Source organism: Rutidosis leptorrhynchoides, chromosome 2 (assembly GCF_046630445.1).
Source record: "Rutidosis leptorrhynchoides isolate AG116_Rl617_1_P2 chromosome 2, CSIRO_AGI_Rlap_v1, whole genome shotgun sequence".
Lineage (NCBI taxonomy): Eukaryota > Viridiplantae > Streptophyta > Magnoliopsida > Asterales > Asteraceae > Rutidosis > Rutidosis leptorrhynchoides.
In genome coordinates, this window is record NC_092334.1 from 628,824,885 (window position 1) to 628,846,215 (window position 21,331).

Sequence of the window (21,331 nt, forward strand, 5' to 3'; positions counted from 1 at the left end):
GACAACTAGTTGTAAGTTACTAACGAGGACAGCTGACTTAATAAGCTTAAAACATCAAAATATATTAAAAGTGTTGTAAATATATTTTGAACATACTTTGATATATATGTATATATTGTTATAGGTTCGTGAATCAACCAGTGGCCAAGTCTTACTTCCCGACGAAGTAAAAATCTGTGAAAGTGAGTTATAGTCCCACTTTTAAAATCTAATATTTTTGGGATGAGAATACATGCAGGTTTTATAAATGATTTACAAAATAGACACAAGTACGTGAAACTACATTCTATGGTTGAATTATCGAAATCGAATATGCCCCTTTTTATTAAGTCTGGTAATCTAAGAATTAGGGAACAGACACCCTAATTGACGCGAATCCTAAAGATAGATCTATCGAGCCCAACAAGCCCCATCCAAAGTACCGGATGCTTTAGTACTTCGAAATTTATATCATATCCGAAGGGTGTCCCGGAATGATGGGGATATTCTTATATATGCATCTTGTTAATGTCGGTTACCAGGTGTTCACCATATGAATGATTTTTATCTCTATGTATAGGATGTGTATTGAAATATGAAATCTTGTGGTCTATTATTATGATTTGATATATATAGGTTAAACCTATAACTCACCAACATTTTTGTTGACGTTTTAAGCATGTTTATTCTCAGGTGATTATTAAGAGCTTCCGCTGTCGCATACTTAAATAAGGACGAGATTTGGAGTCCATGCTTGTATGATATTGTGTAAAAACTGCATTCAAGAAACTTATTTTGTTGTAACATATTTGTATTGTAAACCATTATGTAATGGTCGTGTGTAAACAGGATATTTTAGATTATCATTATTTGATAATCTACGTAAAGCTTTTTAAACCTTTATTGATGAAATAAAGGTTATGGTTTGTTTTAAAATGAATGCAGTCTTTGAAAAACGTCTCATATAGAGGTCAAAACCTCGCAACGAAATCAATTAATATGGAACGTTTTTAATCAATAAGAACGGGACATTTCAATTGTCACACGCACGGTTGTTACTTAGTGTTAGGTTTTGTTGGATAAGTAGTAACACGTACGCTTGAGTCTGTGACACGTACGGTTGATACTTTCACACTTACGGTTGATACTATCACACGTACGGTTGATAACCTGAACTGCACGGTTTACCCTTTGGCAAAGTTTTCAAGATGTTTAATTCAAATGATTACACGTTGGCCGCACCGTTAGTTCATAGCATTACGAATATGGCTCAACGATTACTTCTTGCTGAGAGTGAATCAAAAAGTGGTACGAAATGTCCGAGGTTACTAAATATGGATAATTATTCTACTTGGAAGTCGAGGTTTAAGATTTGGTCTGATGGTCAGGACACGAAGCTTTGGAAGTACATTGAAACCGAATTTCAATGGCCACGTTCACCAGTTACGAATGAGTTGTATACATTACACAACATGCCTTCTAAAGAATGTGAGGAGTATAACTTGGAGAAAAAGATGTACTGTAAATTGACGAGTGCTCTTGATGGTCCTATTTTCCATCAATTTCTGTGTCATGATAATTCATTCAAGATATGGGAAGCACTTCGTACTTTCAATGAAGGAAATTCATCTTACAGAACTAGAAAAGGTTTAGAATTGAAAGTTGAGTTTGATCATTTTCACTGGCAAGTTGTGAAATGTCCCGTTCTTATTGATTAAAAACGTTCCATATTAATTGATTTCGTTGCGAGGTTTTGACCTCTATATGAGACATTTTTCAAAGACTGCATTCATTTTAAAACAAACCATAACCTTTATTTCATCAATAAAGGTTTAAAAAGCTTTACGTAGATTATCAAATAATGATAATCTAAAATATCTTGTTTACACACGACCATTACATAATGGTTTACAATACAAATATGTTACAACAAAATAAGTTTCTTGAATGCAGTTTTTACACAATATCATACAAGCATGGACTCCAAATCTCGTCCTTATTTAAGTATGCGACAGCGGAAGCTCTTAATAATCACCTGAGAATAAACATGCTTAAAACATCAACAAAAATGTTGGTGAGTTATAGGTTTAACCTATATATATAAAATCATAATAATAGACCACAAGATTTCATATTTCAATACACAACCCATACATAGAGATAAAAATCATTCAAATGGTGAACACCTGGTAACCGACATTAACAAGATGCATATATAAGAATATCCCCATCATTCCGGGACACCATTCGGATAAGATATAAATTTCGAAGTACTAAAGCATCCGGTAGTTTGGATGGGGTTTGTTAGGCCCAATAGATCTATCTTTAGGATTCGCGTCAATTAGGGTGTCTGTTCCCTAATTTTTAGATTACCAGACTTAATAAAAAGGGGCATATTCGATTTCGATAATTCAACCATAGAATGTAGTTTCACGTACTTGTGTCTATTTTGTAAATCATTTATAAAACCTGCATGTATTCTCATCCCAAAAATATTAGATTTTAAAAGTGGGACTATAACTCACTTTCACAGATTTTTACTTCGTCGGGAAGTAAGACTTGGCCACTGGTTGATTCACGAACCTATAACAATATATACATATATATCAAAGTATGTTCAAAATATATTTACAACACTTTTAATATATTTTGATGTTTTAAGTTTATTAAGTCAGCTGTCCTCGTTAGTAACCTACAACTAGTTGTCCACAGTTAGATGTACAGAAATAAATCGATAAATATTATCTTGAATCAATCCACGACCCATTGTATACGTATCTCAGTATTGATCACAACTCAAACTATAGATATTTTGGAATCAACCTCAACCCTGTAAAGCTTACTACAACATTCACATATAGAGTGTCTATGGTTGTTCCAAAATATATATAGATGTGTCGACATGATAGGTCGAAACATTGTATACGTGTCTATGGTATCTCAAGATTACATAATATACAATACAAGTTGATTAAGTTATGGTTGGAATAGATTTGTTACCAATTTTAACGTAGCTAAAATGAGAAAAATTATCCAATCTTGTTTTACCCATAACTTCTTCATTTTAAATCCGTTTTGAGTGAATCAAATTGCTATGGTTTCATATTGAACTCTATTTTATGAATATAAACAGAAAAAGTATAGGTTTATAGTTGGAAAAATAAGTTACAAGTCATTTTTGTAAAGGTAGTCATTTCAGTCGAAAGAACGACGTCTAGATTACCATTTTAGAAAACATACTTCCACTTTGAGTTTAACCATAATTTTTGGATATAGTTTCATGTTCATAATAACAATCATTTTCTCAGAATAACAACTTTTAAATCAAAGTTTATCATAGTTTTTAATTAACTAACCCAAAACAGCCCGCGGTGTTACTACGACGGCGTAAATCCGGTTTTACGGTGTTTTTCGTGTTTCCAGGTTTTAAATCATTAAGTTAGCATATAATATAGATATAGAACATGTGTTTAGTTGATTTTAAAAGTCAAGTTAGAAGGATTAACTTTTGTTTGCGAACAAGTTTAGAATTAACTAAACTATGTTCTAGTGATTACAAGTTTAAACCTTCGAATAAGATAGCTTTATATGTATGAATCGAATGATGTTATGAACATCATTACTACCTTAAGTTCCTTGGATAAACCTACTGGAAAAGAGAAAAATGGATCTAGCTTCAACGGATCCTTGGATGGCTCGAAGTTCTTGAAGCAGAATCATGACACGAAAACAAGTTCAAGTAAGATCATCACTTGAAATAAGATTGTTATAGTTATAGAAATTGAACCAAAGTTTGAATATGATTATTACCTTGTATTAGAATGATAACCTACTGTAAGAAACAAAGATTTCTTGAGGTTGGATGATCACCTTACAAGATTGGAAGTGAGCTAGCAAACTTGAAAGTATTCTTGATTTTATGTAACTAGAACTTGTAGAATATATGAAGAACACTTAGAACTTGAAGATAGAACTTGAGAGAGATCAATTAGATGAAGAAAATTGAAGAATGAAAGTGTTTGTAGGTGTTTTTGGTCGTTGGTGTATGGATTAGATATAAAGGATATGTAATTTTGTTTTCATGTAAATAAGTCATGAATGATTACTCATATTTTTGTAATTTTATGAGATATTTCATGCTAGTTGCCAAATGATGGTTCCCACATGTGTTAGGTGACTCACATGGGCTGCTAAGAGCTGATCATTGGAGTGTATATACCAATAGTACATACATCTAAAAGCTGTGTATTGTACGAGTACGAATACGGGTGCATACGAGTAGAATTGTTGATGAAACTGAACGAGGATGTAATTGTAAGCATTTTTGTTAAGTAGAAGTATTTTGATAAGTGTATTTAAGTCTTTCAAAAGTGTATAAATACATATTAAAACACTACATGTATATACATTTTAACTGAGTCGTTAAGTTATCGTTAGTCGTTACATGTAAGTGTTGTTTTGAAACCTTTAGGTTAACGATCTTGTTAAATGTTGTTAACCCAATGTTTATAATATCAAATGAGATTTTAAATTATTATATTAACATGATATTATCATGTATGAATATCTCTTAATATGATATATATAATTAAATGTCTTTACAACGATAATCGTTACATATATGTCTCGTTTAAAAATCATTAAGTTAGTAGTCTTGTTTTTACATATGTAGTTCATTGTTAATATACTTAATGATATGTTTACTTATCATAGTATCATGTTAACTATATATATATTCATATATATGTCATCATATAGTTTTTACAAGTTTTAACGTTCGTGAATCACCGGTCAACTTGGGTGGTCAATTGTCTATATGAAACATATTTCAATTAATCAAGTCTTAACAAGTTTGATTGCTTAACATGTTGGAAACATTTAATCATGTAAATATCAATCTCAATTAATATATATAAACATGGAAAAGTTCGGGTCACAACAGTACCTACCCGTTAAATAAATTTCGTCCCGAAATTTTAAGCTGTTGAAGGTGTTGACGAATCTTCTGGAAATAGATGCGGGTATTTCTTCTTCATCTGATCTTCACGCTCCCAGGTGAACTCGGGTCCTCTACGAGCATTCCATTGAACCTTAACAATTGGTATCTTGTTTTGCTTAAGTCTTTTAACCTCACGATCCATTATTTCGACGGGTTCTTCGATGAATTTAAGTTTTTCGTTGATTTGGATTTCCTCTAACGGAATAGTGAGATCTTCTTTAGCAAAATATTTCTTCAAATTCGAGACGTGGAAAGTGTTATGTACAGCCGCGAGTTATTGAGGTAACTCAAGTCGGTAAGCTACTGGTCCGACACGATCAATAATCTTGAATGGTCCAATATACCTTGGATTTAATTTCCCTCGTTTACCAAATCGAACAACGCCTTTCCAAGGTGCAACTTTAAGCATGACCATCTCTCCAATTTCAAATTCTATATCTTTTCTTTTAATGTCAGCGTAGCTCTTTTGTCGACTTTGGGCGGTTTTCAACCGTTGTTGAATTTGGATGATCTTCTCGGTAGTTTCTTGTATAATCTCCGGACCCGTAATCTGTCTATCCCCCACTTCACTCCAACAAATCGGAGACCTGCACTTTCTACCATAAAGTGCTTCAAACGGCGCCATCTCAATGCTTGAATGGTAGCTGTTGTTGTAGGAAAATTCTGCTAACGGTAGATGTCGATCCCAACTGTTACCGAAATCAATAACACATGCTCGTAGCATGTCTTCAAGTGTTTGTATCGTCCTTTTGCTCTGCCCATCAGTTTGTGGATGATAGGCAGTACTCATGTCTAGACGAGTTCCTAATGCTTGCTATAATGTCTGCCAGAATCTTGAAATAAATCTGCCATCCCTATCAGAGATAATAGAGATTGATATTCCATGTCTGGAGACGACTTCCTTCAAATACAGTCGAGCTAACTTCTCCATCTTGTCATCTTCTCTTATTGGCAGGAAATGTGCTGATTTGGTGAGACGATCAACTATTACCCAAATAGTATCAAAACCACTTGCAGTCCTTGGCAATTTAGTGATGAAATCCATGGTAATGTTTTCCCATTTCCATTCCGGGATTTCGGGTTGTTGAAGTAGACCTGATGGTTTCTGATGCTCAGCTTTGACCTTAGAACACGTCAAACATTCTCCTACGTATTTAGCAACATCGGCTTTCATACCCGGCCACCAAAAATGTTTCTTGAGATCCTTGTACATCTTCCCCGTTCCAGGATGTATTGAGTATCTGGTTTTATGAGCTTCTCTAAGTACCATTTCTCTCATATCTCCAAATTTTGGTACCCAAATCCTTTCAGCCCTATACCGGGTTCCGTCTTCCCGAATATTAAGATGCTTCTCCGATCCTTTGGGTATTTCATCCTTTAAATTTCCCTCTTTTAAAACTCCTTGTTGCGCCTCCTTTATTTGAGTAGTAAGGTTATTATGAATCATTATATTCATAGATTTTACTCGAATGGGTTCTCTGTCCTTCCTGCTCAAGGCATCGGCTACCACATTTGCCTTCCCCGGGTGGTAACGAATCTCAAAGTCGTAGTCATTCAATAATTCAATCCACCTACGCTGCCTCATATTCAGTTGTTTCTGATTAAATATGTGTTGAAGACTTTTGTGGTCGGTATATATAATACTTTTGACCCCATATAAGTAGTGCCTCCAAGTCTTTAATGCAAAAACAACCGCGCCTAATTCCAAATCATGCGTCGTATAATTTTGTTCGTGAATCTTCAATTGTCTAGACGCATAAGCAATCACCTTCGTTCGTTGCATTAATACACAACCGAGACCTTGCTTTGATGCGTCACAATAAATCACAAAATCATCATTCCCTTCAGGCAATGACAATATAGGTGCCGTAGTTAGCTTTTTCTTCAATAACTGAAACACTTTCTCTTGTTCATCATTCCATTCAAATTTCTTCCCTTTATGCGTTAATGCAGTCAAGGGTTTTGCTATTCTGGAAAAGTCTTGGATGAACCTTCTGTAGTAACCAGCTAGTCCTAAAAACTGGCGTATGTGTTTCGGAGTTTTCGGGGTTTCCCACTTTTCAACAGTTTCTATCTTTGCCGGATCCACCTTAATACCTTCTTTGTTCACTATGTGACCGAGGAATTGAACTTCTTCCAACCAAAATGCACACTTTGAAAACTTAGCGTACAATTCTTCCTTCCTCAATACTTCTAACACCTTTCTCAAATGTTCATCGTGTTCTTGGTCATTCTTTGAGTAAATAAGTATGTCATCAATGAAAACAATGACAAACTTGTCAAGGTATGGTCCACACACTCGGTTCATAAGGTCCATGAACATAGCTGGTGCATTAGTTAAACTAAACGGCATGACCATAAACTCGTAATGACCGTAACGTGTTCTGAAAGCAGTCTTTGGAATATCATCTTCTTTCACCAGCATTTGATGATACCCGGAACGTAAGTCAATCTTTGAATAAACAGACGAGCCTTGTAGTTGATCAAATAAGTCGTCGATTCTCGGTAGTGGGTAGCGGTTCTTGATGGTAAGTTTGTTCAACTCTCGGTAGTTGATACACAACCTGAATGTACCATCTTTCTTCTTGACAAACAAAACAGGAGCTCCCCACGGTGATGTGCTTGGTTGAATGAAACCACGCTCTAAAAGTTCTTGTAATTGGCTTTGCAGTTCTTTCATCTCGCTGGGTGCGAGTCTGTAAGGAGCACGAGCTATTGGTGCAGCTCCTGGTACAAGATCTATTTGAAATTCAACGGATCGATGTGGGGGTAATCCCGGTAATTCTTTCGGAAATACATCGGGAAATTCTTTTACAATGGGAACATCATTGATGCTCTTTTCTTCAGTTTGTACTTTCTCGATGTGTGCTAGAACAGCATAGCAACATTTTCTTATTAGTTTTTGTGCCTTCAAATTACTAATAAGATGTAGCTTCGTGTTGCCCTTTTCTCCGTACACCATTAAGGGTTTTCCTTTTTCTCATATAATGCGAATTGCATTTTTGTAACAAACGATCTCTGCTTTCACTTCTTTCAACCAGTCCATACCGATTATCACATCAAAACTCCCTAACTCTACTGGTATCAAATCAATCTTAAATGTTTCGCTAACCAGTTTAATTTCTCGATTCCGACATATATTATCTGCTGAAATTAATTTACCATTTGCTAATTCGAGTAAAAATTTACTATCCAAAGGCGTCAATGGACAACTTAATTTAGCACAAAAATCTCTACTCATATAGCTTCTATCCGCACCCGAATCAAATAAAACGTAAGCAGATTTATTGTCAATAAGAAACGTACCCGTAACAAGCTCCGGGTCTTCCTGTGCCTCTGCCGCATTAATATTGAAAACTCTTCCGCGGCCTTGTCCATTCGTGTTCTCCTGGTTCGGGCAATTTCTAATAATGTGGCCCGGTTTTCCACAATTATAACAAACTACATTGGCATAACTTGCTCCGATACTACTTGCTCCGCCATTACTCGTTCTGACACCATTTGTTCCTTTCGTTCTATTAACCCCTAGTCCGTAGACCTCACACTTCGCCGCGCTATGACCATTTCTTTTACACTTGTTGCAAAATTTGGTGCAGAACCCCGAGTGATACTTTTCACACCTTTGGCATAGCTGCTTCTGATTGTTGTTGTTGTTGCGGTTATTATTGTTGTTGGGATGATTGTTGTAGTTGCTGTTGTTGTTGTTGTTGTTGTTGGGCCGTTTGTTGTAGTTGCGATTGATGTTGCGATTGTTGGGATAATTGTTGCGATTATTGTTGTAATTGCTGTTGTTGTTGTATTGGTGATTCTTATCACTGTTTTCCTCCCACTTTCTTTTGACTTGCTTCACATTGGCCTCTTCAGCAGTCTGTTCTTTAATTCTTTCTTCAATCTGGTTCACTAGTTTGTGAGCCATTCTACATGCCTTTTGTATGGAGGCGGGCTCGTGTGAACTTATATCTTCTTGGATTCTTTCCTGTAATCCTTTCACAAACGCGTGGATCTTCTCTTCCTCATCTTCGAATGCTCCCGGACACAATAGGCACAATTCTGTAAATCATCTTTCGTACGTGGTAATATCAAATCCTTGGGTTCGTAACCCTCTAAGTTCTGTCTTGAGCTTATTGACCTCGGTTCTGGGACGGTACTTCTCGTTCATCAAGTGCTTGAATGCTGACCATGGTAGTGCGTACGCATCGTCTTGTCCCACTTGCTCTAGTAGGTATTCCACCATGTTAACGCAGAACCTGTGAATGCGTAGCGTACTTCACTTTGTCCTCTTCAGTACACTTACTTATGGAGAACACCGATTCGACCTTCTCGGTCCACCGTTTCAATCCGATCGGTCCTTCGGTTCCATCAAATTCCAAAGGTTTGCAGGCAGTGAATTCTTTGTAGGTGCATCCTACACGATTTCCTGTACTGCTAGATCCAAGGTTATTGTTGGTATGTAGCGCAGCCTTTACTGCGGCTATGTTTGAAGATAGAAAAGTACGGAATTCCTCTTCATTCATATTCACGGTGTGTCGAGTAGTCGGTGCCATTTCCTTCAAAATAGTCAAATGGAACAAGTTAATCATACAGAATATTAAGAGTAGTTAATAGTATTTCGTAGCATAATATGAACTCATTTATAAAAGCTTTTTCTTCATATTAGCATTTTATAAGTTTAAATTCGGGTAGTACCTACCCGTTAAGTTCATACTTAGTAGCTAATATACAATTCAACTACTACAATTCTATATGAAAAACTGATTATAATAATATTTCGCGTTCAAACTTTTACACAATATTTTACAAACTTACAATACCACTTATTTTACATATAGAATGAAATATAGCACACAATAAATTTGATACAAGATGGTTGTGAAGATAATTCTAGCTAGTACACAAGTCGTTCAGCAAAGGCAATAAAGACACGTAATTCATACGTCCAGAAACAAGTCATGCATTCTGGTTTTACTAGGATTACTTCCCATCCTTGGTCTTGTGGAACATAACCGTTATGGCCGTTGATAAGACAGCGTGTTGTAACGTCGTCAAAGGGACGAGGGTTACGTAATGTCCAACGGTCCCGTAACAATCTAAAAACCTCATTTCTTACCCCAATTACCGACTCCGTCACTTGTGGGAACGTTTTGTTTAATAGTTGTAGCCCGATGTTCTTGTTCTCACTTTGGTGAGAAGCGAACATTACTAATCCGTAAGCATAACATGCTTCTTTATGTTGCATGTTAGCCGCTTTTTCTAAATCACGAAGTCCAATATTCGGATATATTGAGTCAAAATAATTTCTTAACCCATTGCGTAAAATAGCATTTGGGTTCCCCGCAATATATGCGTCAAAGTAAACACATCGTAACTTATGGATTTCCCAATGTGATATCCCCCATCTTTCGAACGAAAGCCTTTTATAAACCAAGGCATTCTTGGAACGTTCTTCGAATGTCTTACAAACTGATCTCGCCTTAAATAGTTGTGCCGAAGAATTCTGTCCGACTCTAGACAAGATTTCATCAATCATGTCTCCGGGTAGGTCTCTTAAAATATTGGGTTGTCTATCCATTTTGTGTTTTTATACTGTAAAATAGACAAGAGTTAGATTCATAAAAAAAAAATACTTATTAATACAAGCAATTTTGACATATATCATAAAGCATAAGCACACTATATTACATATATTACACCACACGAATACAACTATCTTATTCCGACTCACTTGTTTCTTCTTCTTCGGTTTTGGTTCGTTTTGCCAAGTTTCTAGGGATATATGATGTTCCCCTAATACGAGCCGTCGTTTTCCACATTGGTTTAGAAAAACCTGGTGGTTTAGAGGTTCCCGGGTCATTGTTACAACTTAAGGACTTCGGGGGTTGACGATACATATAAAGTTCATCGGGGTTGGAATTAGATTTCTCTATTTTTATGCCCTTTCCCTTATTATTTTCTTTTGCCTTTTTAAATTCAGTTGGGGTAATTTCTATAACATCATCGGAATTCTCGTCGGAATCCGATTCATCGGAGAATTGGTAATCCTCCCAATATTTTGCTTCCTTGGCGGAAACACCATTGACCATAATTAACCTTGGTCGGTTGGTTAAGGATTTTCTTTTACTTAACCGTTTTATTATTTCTGCCACCGGTTCTATTTCTTCATCCGGTTCCGATTCTTCTTCCGGTTCCGATTCTTCTTCCGGTTCCGACTCTTCTTCCGGTTCCTCTTCGGGAACTTGTGAATCAGTCCACGAATCATTCCAATTTATATTTGACTCTTCATTATTATTAAGTGAGTCAATGGGACTTGTTCTAGAGGTAGACATCTATCACATAATATCAAACGCGTTAAAAGATTAATATATCACATAATATTCACATGTTAAAAATATATAGTTTCCAACAAAATTTGTTAAGCAATCATTTTTCAAGTAAACACGGTCGAAGTCCAGACTCACTAATGCATCCTAACAAACTCGATAAGACACACTAATGTAAAATTCTGGTTCTTTAAGACCAACGCTCGGATACCAACTGAAATGTCCCGTTCTTATTGATTAAAAACGTTCCATATTAATTGATTTCGTCGCGAGGTTTTGACCTCTATATGAGACGTTTTTCAAAGACTGCATTCATTTTTAAAACAAACCATAACCTTTATTTCATAAATAAAGGTTCAAAAAGCTTTACGTAGATTATCAAATAATGATAATCTAAAATATCCTGTTTACACACGACCATTACATAATGGTTTACAATACAAATATGTTACATCGAAATCAGTTTCTTGAATGCAGTTTTTACACAATATCATACAAACATGGACTCCAAATCTTGTCCTTATTTTAGTATGCAACAGCGGAAGCTCTTAGTATTCACCTGAGAATAAACATGCTTTAAACGTCAAAAAAAATGTTGGTGAGTTATAGGTTTAACCTATATATATCAAATCGTAACAATAGACCACAAGATTTCATATTTCAATACACATCCCATACATAGAGATAAAAATCATTCATATGGTGAACACCTGGTAACCGACATTAACAAGATGCATATATAAGAATATCCCCATCATTCCGGGACACCCTTCGGATATGATATAAATTTCGAAGTACTAAAGCATCCGGTACTTTGGATGGGGTTTGTTAGGCCCAATAGATCTATCTTTAGGATTCGCGTCAATTAGGGTGTCTGTTCCCTAATTCTTAGATTATCAGACTTAATAAAAAGGGGCATATTCGATTTCGATAATTCAACCATAGAATGTAGTTTCACGTACTTGTGTCTATTTTGTAAATCATTTATAAAACCTGCATGTATTCTCATCCCAAAAATATTAGATTTTAAAAGTGGGACTATAACTCACTTTCACAGATTTTTACTTCGTCGGGAAGTAAGACTTGGCCACTGATTGATTCACGAACCTATAACAATATATACATATATATCAAAGTATGTTCAAAATATATTTACAACACTTTTAATATATTTTGATGTTTTAAGTTTATTAAGTCAGCTGTCCTCGTTAGTAACCTACAACTAGTTGTCCACAGTTAGATGTACATAAATAAATCGATAAATATTATCTTGAATCAATCCACGACCCAGTGTATACGTATCTCAGTATTGATCACAACTCAAACTATATATATTTTAGAATCAACCTCAACCCTGTATAGCTAACTCCAACATTCACATATAGAGTGTCTATGGTTGTTCCGAAATATATATAGATGTGTCGACATGATAGGTCGAAACATTGTATACGTGTCTATGGTATTTCAAGATTACATAATATACAATACAAGTTGATTAAGTTATGGTTGGAATAGATTTGTTACCAATTTTCACGTAGCTAAAATGAGAAAAATTATCCAATCTTGTTTTACCCATAACTTCTTCATTTTAAATCCGTTTTGAGTGAATCAAATTGCTATGATTTTATATTGAACTCTATTTTATGAATCTAAACAGAAAAAGTATAGGTTTATAGTCGGAAAAATAAGTTACAAGTCATTTTTGTAAAGGTAGTCATTTCAGTCGAAAGAACGACGTCTAGATGACCATTTTAGAAAACATACTTCCACTTTGAGTTTAACCATAATTTTTGGATATAGTTTCATTTTCATAATAAAAATCATTTTCCCAGAAGAACAACTTTTAAATCAAAGTTTATCATAGTTTTTAATTAACTAACCCAAAACAGCCCGCGGTGTTACTACGATGGCGTAAATTCGGTTTTACAGTGTTTTTTGTGTTTCCAGGTTTTAAATCATTAAGTTAGCATATCATATAGATATAGAACATGTGTTTAGTTGATTTTAAAAGTCAAGCTAGAAGGATTAACTTTTGTTTGCGAACAAGTATAGAATTAACTAAACTATGTTCTAGTGATTATAAGTTTAAACCTTCGAATAAGATAGCTTTATATGTATGAATCGAATGATGTTATGAACATCATTACTACCTTAAATTCCTTGGATAAACCTACTGGAAAAGAGAAAAATGGATCTAGCTTCAACGGATCCTTGGATGGCTCGAAGTTCTTGAAGCAGAATCATGACACGAAAACAAGTTCAAGTAAGATCATCACTTGAAATAAGATTGTTATAGTTATAGAAATTGAACCAAAGTTTGAATATGATTATTACCTTGTATTAGAATGATAACCTACTATAAGAAACAAAGATTTCTTGAGGTTGGATGATCACCTTACAAGATTGGAAGTGAGCTAGCAAACTTGAAAGTATTCTTGATTTTATGTAACTAGAACTTGTAGAATTTATGAAGAACACTTAGAACTTGAAGATAGAACTTGAGAGAGATCAATTAGATGAAGAAAATTGAATAATGAAAGTGTTTGTAGGTATTTTTAGTCGTTGGTGTATGGATTAGATATAAAGGATATGTAATTTTGTTTTCATGTAAATAAGTCATGAATGATTACTCATATTTTTGTAATTTTATGAGATATTTCATGCTAGTTGCCAAATGATGGTTCCCACATGTGTTAGGTGACTCACATGGGCTGCTAAGAGCTGATCATTGGAGTGTATATACCAATAGTACATACATCTAAAAGCTGTGTATTGTACGAGTACGAATACGGGTGCATACGAGTAGAATTGTTGATGAAACTGAACGAGGATGTAATTGTAAGCATTTTTGTTAAGTAGAAGTATTTTGATAAGTGTATTGAAGTCTTTAAAAAGTGTATAAATACATATTAAAACACTAGATGTATATACATTTTAACTGAGTCGTTAAGTCATCGTTAGTCGTTACATGTAAGTGTTGTTTTGAAACCTTTAGGTTAACGATCTTGTTAAATGTTGTTAACCCAATGTTTACAATATCAAATGAGATTTTAAATTATTATATTATCATGATATTATGATATATAATATATCTTAGTATGATATATATACAGTTAAATGTCGTTACAACGATAATCGTTACATATATGTCTCGTTTCGAAATCATTAAGTTAGTAGTCTTATTTTTACATATGTATTTCATTGTTAATACACTTAATAATATATTTACTTATCATTTAACATAATTAACCAAGTGTATCAATATCTTAATATGATTCATATGTACCTAGTAAGACGTTGTTATAACGATAATCGTTATATATATCGTTTTCGAGTTTCTTAAATTAATAGTCTCATTTTTATGTATATAACTCATTGTTAAAATACCTAATGAGATACATACTTATAATAAAATCATGTTAACTATATATATAACCATATATATGTCATCGTATAGTTTTTACAAGTTTTAACGTTCGTGAATCACCGATCAACTTGGGTGGTCAATTGTCTATATGAAACCTATTTCAATTAATCAACTCTTAACAAGTTTGATTGCTTAACATGTTGGAAACACTTAATCATGTAAATAACAATTTCATTTAATATATATATATATAAACATGGAAAAGTTCGGGTCACTACAATATAGTTCGTGATATCATCGGTCATATTGGACGGTCAAACGTTGTGTAAAACTCTTTTCAAAAACACAAGTCTCAACAATTTGGATTGCTTATCATGTTGGTATGGTTTAATTTATGTAAATATTAATCTCATAAGTATAATTTGGTCGGAAAATTTTGGGTCATTACATCAGAAGATACCTGTTGAGCATTATTTGATGAGGAAGTCTCAGCCATAAATGCAAAGAAATCTGTCTTCTTCCCATCATCAACCACATCTTCTGATTCTGACGAGTCTGTAAGAAACTCTGAAGTATCAGCATCTTTACCCAAATGAATCTCTTCAAGTCTATCCCATATATCCTTAGCTCTTGTCAAACCGGAAACCTTTTCAAGATCACTAGCTGATAAGCATATCTTCAATAATTCAACTGCTTGCTTGTTCAATGCTTCAAAATCAGTTTGATCTACCCCAGTATGAGCAGCTTCATCTTCAATCTCTGAGTCTGACTTCTTGTCTGAATCATCAATATCTGAACTTACACTCTCGATATCTGAACCTTCACCCAAAAGAACTAACATCTCCAATTCAACAGCAATCATTCTACCCCATTCGTCTAATTCCTTATCAGCATCAACCAATGTTTCTTCACTATGATCTGCTTCTAGACTGTCTTCAAACACTGAGGTATCACCATACTTATCCTTCCAACTGTTGAAGTAGTAGTCTTCTGATGATGTCGGTGAAACACTTCCAGATTCAGGTGTACGAGGAACCGAATCACGTGCCTTTTTGAATTTTCTCTCAACTTGCTTCTGAACCTTCTCTCTTCGAATGGTTCTTGACAATTCTTCAGCTCTTTCAGCATGAGCAGTCAGCTTCTCAATTATGTTTTGACTAGTGATACAGTCTTCTTCTACTTCGGTGATCTTTGCCATGTTGGCTTTAGGTTGTTGGTCTTCCACATTTAACTTCATAGACCAATCATCATCGTCTCCATGAATAACAACCAAAGCTTTGTTCGGACTTTCAGCTGCATTAGCTTCATTTACTTTATCAGTAATGTAGATCTCACGTTTAGTTGAATGACTCTGAGAAGTATAATTCTGATTCTTGAACAGATTACGATTACCTTGCTTCTTTTGTTTTGTATACTGCCTTGAAAAATGACCTAATTCTCCACAGTTGAAGCAAGTAACAGTATTCATATCAAAACCTATTTTTGTATCTTTGGTTAGACTGATCGGTTTCCCAGTTCGCTCTTCATAATCTCTAGCACGTCTCACAAGATTTGCCATACCCCACATAATATCCATCTTCTCGGCTTTGTTCTTATCAAGTTGATGATAATCTTCAGTTGTTAGATGAATATTACCTACGAGACCATCAAGATAACTATCATAAGAATTAACAAGGCTTGATAGCAAAGCTATATCTTCACTAATCTTCTGTTTCCCGGCTTTCCTCATGTTTTCGATCTTAAGTGCAGAAAGGACATCTGATGCAGTCGGTGTAGATGACTCAGTAGTATTCGAAGTAGGCTGTGATTGATTGTTGAGTGAACATGGTGAAACTTGTGGTGGATACGAAGTTTGTTGAATAGGTGCACTGCTAACATTCAAACCATACATATTCTGATTGTTCGTAGCAAAAGCTGTTTGAAATGGTACATGAGCCGACTTAGGCGGTGTGTAACCATTTGGACAGTACATTTTGGTGTCTTGAACTTGTTTAGACTTCTTGACTTTGTTTAACAACTCTAGTTCTTCTTCCTGAAGTCTTGCGATAAACGAGTTCACTGTAGCAGTAGCTAATTCTCCACTAGTTTTCATAGTTAATACAAAACCATTCCATTCTAACGGTAATGCTCCAGCTAGACATGTCACTTTGTCTTTCTCTTCGATAGTTACATCATGCTTATGTATTTCAGCTAGCAAATGACGAAATCTTTCAACCAATTCTGTAATAGACTCTCCAAATTGTAGTGACCCGAACTTTTCCATGTTTATATATATTAATTGAGATTGATATTTACATGATTAAATGTTTCCAACATGTTAAGCAATCAAACTTGTTAAGACTTGATTAATTGAAATATGTTTCATATAGACAATTGACCACCCAAGTTGACCGGTGATTCACGAACGTTAAAACTTGTAAAAACTATATGATGACATATATATGGATATATATATATAGTTAACATGATACTATGATAAGTAAACATATCATTAAGTATATTAACAATGAACTACATATGTAAAAACAAGACTACTAACTTAATGATTTTTAAACGAGACATATATGTAACGATTATCGTTGTAAAGACATTTAATGTATATATATCATATTAAGAGATATTCATACATGATAATAATAATTTAAAATCTCATTTGATATTATAAACATTGGGTTAACAACATTTAACAAGATCGTTAACCTAAAGGTTTCAAAACAACACTTACATGTAACGACTAACGATGACTTAACGACTCAATTAAAATGTATATACATGTAGTGTTTTAATATGTATTTATACACTTTTGAAAGACTTCAATACACTTATCAAAATACTTCTACTTAACAAAAATGCTTACAATTACATCCTCGTTCAGTTTCATCAACAATTCTACTCGTATGCACCCGTATTCGTACTCGTACAATACACAGCTTTTAGATGTATGTACTATTGGTATATACACTCCAATGATCAGCTCTTAGCAGCCCATGTGAGTCACCTAACACATGTGGGAACCATCATTTGGCAACTAGCATGAAATATCTCATAAAATTGCAAAAATATGAGTAATCATTCATGACTTATTTACATGAAAACAAAATTACATATCCTTTATATCTAATCCATACACCAACAACCAAAAACACCTACAAACACTTTAATTCTTCAATTTTCTTCATCTAATTGATCTCTCTCAAGTTCTATCTTCAAGTTCTAAGTGTTCTTCATATATTCTACAAGTTCTAGTTACATAAAATCAAGAATACTTTCAAGTTTGCTAGCTCACTTCCAATCTTGTAAGGTGATCATCCAACCTCAAGAAATCTTTGTTTCTTACAGTAGGTTATCATTCTAATACAAGGTAATAATCATATTCAAACTTTGGTTCAATTTCTATAACTATAACAATCTTATTTCAAGTGATGATCTTACTTGAACTTGTTTTCGTGTCATGATTCTGCTTCAAGAACTTCGAGCCATCCAAGGATTCGTTGAAGCTAGATCCATTTTTCTCTTTTCCAGTAGGTTTATCCAAGGAACTTAAGGTAGTAATGATGTTCATAACATCATTTGATTCATACATATAAAGCTATCTTATTCGAAGGTTTAAACTTGTAATCACTAGAACATAGTTTAGTTAATTCTAAACTTGTTCGCAAACAAAAGTTAATCCTTCTAACTTGACTTTTAAAATCAACTAAACACATGCTCTATATCTATATGATATGCTAACATAATGATTTAAAACCTGGAAACACGAAAAACACCGTAAAACCGGATTTACGCCGTCGTAGTAACACCGCGGGCTGTTTTGGGTTAGTTAATTAAAAACTCTGATAAACTTTGATTTAAAAGTTGTTATTCTGAGAAAATGATTGTTATTATGAACATGAAACTATATCCAAAAATTATGGTTAAACTCAAAGTGGAAGTATGTTTTCTAAAATGGTCATCTAGACGTCGTTCTTTCGACTGAAATGACTACCTTTACAAAAACGACTTGTAACTTATTTTTCCAACTATAAACCTATACTTTTTCTGTTTAGATTCATAAAATAGAGTTCAATATGAAACCATAGCAATTTGATTCACTCAAAACGGATTTAAAATGAAGAAGTTATGGGTAAAACAAGATTGGATAATTTTTCTCATTTTAGCTACGTGAAAATTGGTAACAAATCTATTCCAACCATAACTTAATCAACTTGTATTGTATATTATGTAATCTTGAGATACCATAGACACGTATACAATGTTTCGACCTATCATGTTGACACATCTCTATATATTTTAGAACAACCATAGACACTCTATATGTGAATGTTGGAGTTAGCTATACAGGGTTGAGGTTGATTCCAAAATATATATAGTTTGAGTTGTGATCAATACTGAGATACGTATACACTGGGTCGTGGATTGATTCAAGATAATATTTATCGATTTATTTCTGTACATCTAACTGTGGACAACTAGTTGTAGGTTACTAACGAGGACAGCTGACTTAATAAACTTAAAACATCAAAATATATTAAAAGTGTTGTAAGTATATTTTGAACATACTTTGATATATATTTATATATTGTTATAGGTTCGTGAATCAATCAGTGGCCAAGTCTTACTTCCCGACGAAGTAAAAATCTGTGAAAGTGAGTTATAGTCCCACTTTTAAAATCTAATATTTTTGAGATGATAATACATGCAGGTTTTATAAATGATTTACTAAATAGACACAAGTACGTGAAACTACATTCTATGGTTGAATTATCAAAATCGAATATGCCCCTTTTTATTAAGTCTGGTAATCTAAGAATTAGGGAACAGACACCCTAATTGACGCGAATCCTAATGATAGATCTATTGGGCCTAACAAACCCCATCCAAAGTACCGGATGCTTTAGTACTTCGAAATTTATATCATATCCGAAGGGTGTCCCGGAATGATGGGGATATTCTTATATATGCATCTTGTTAATGTCGGTTACCAGGTGTTCACCATATGAATGATTTTTATCTCTATGTATGGGATGTGTATTGAAATATGAAATCTTGTGGTCTATTGTTACGATTTGATATATATAGGTTAAACCTATAACTCACACATTTTTGTTGACGTTTAAAGCATGTTTATTCTCAGGTGAATACTAAGAGCTTCCGCTATTGCATACTAAAATAAGGACAAGATTTGGAGTCCATGTTTGTATGATATTGTGTAAAAACTGCATTCAAGAAACTGATTTCGATGTAACATATTTGTATTGTAAACCATTATGTAATGGTCGTGTGTAAACATGATATTTTAGATTATCATTATTTGATAATCTACGTATAACTTTTTGAACCTTTATTTATGAAATAAAGGTTATGGTTTGTTTTAAAAATGAATGCAGTCTTTGAAAAACGTCTCATATAGAAGTCAAAACCTCGCAACGAAATCAATTAATATGGAACGTTTTTAATCAATAAGAACGGGACATTTCATATATAACATACGATAATTATACGTTTGTGTATATATATGTATTTATATATATTTAACATGATCTAAGAATGGTTTAACATCTCATTGTGTACTAATGACAATGAGTTATAAGTATATTTTGAAACTACTAACTTAAGTTTTCAAAACGTTAACTATACGTAACATTATTTGATATATATACTTATAATCAATAATGCTTATACATGTATCGTATATATAATGTATTTAATCACTTTTTAAGGACTTAAATACATAAAACAATATAAGTATATTCACAAAAGATAGCTATATTTGAATTCTCGTTCCGTTTCCTCAAGATTTCTATACGTATATCTAGGCTATATGTACCCGTATCATACCCAGCTTCTATACGTATTTACTATTGGTATATACACATCAAATTAACATCCTAATCAACATTATTACAGCCCTAGATATGAGGTAACTAGAATTTGTCAAGTAGTATGTATTATTAGTAAGAAAACAAAATTAGGAATCCTTTTCTTTCTTTATAAACTAAAAACGTTTTTATAAATGAACACCATTTCTTCACTCCATTTTCTCATAACTACACCCTCATTTCTCTCTCAAAATACTCCTAACTTCATACTTGATCATCTCCAAGCATTTTCCCCATCATTTAGCTTCAATTACAAGCCTTAAACACCATAAGAAAACTCTTTCAAGAACATATCAAAATAACCACCCATTTGAAGAAGTTTACTTCCAACCTTTTGATCTAACTCCACCATTCTTTGATTCCAAGATTATTTCTTATCTTTTGCAGTAACTTTTTCCATGTAACTTGAGGTAGTAACCTTGTTCATAATCTTATTCAATTCATATTCATATAGCTATCTTATTTTGTGGTATAAAATTTTAACAACAAGAACATAGTTTGAATGATTTCAAACTTGTTTGCAAACTAAATAGATCCTTCTAACTTGACTATTAAAATACTTCAAGACCTGTAATATATCATAATGATATGCTAACCTAACAAGATATAACTTGGTTTTACAAAGAACATCTTAAAAACTGAATCTACGTCGTCGAAGTGCAACCGGGGGCTGTTTTGGGTTGGATAATTAAAAACCATCTTGAACTTTGAATTGGAAGTTCATGTTCTGGAAAAATGATATTTCTTATGAATATGTTAACACATAAAAATTTCATGGTTTAAGTCAAAG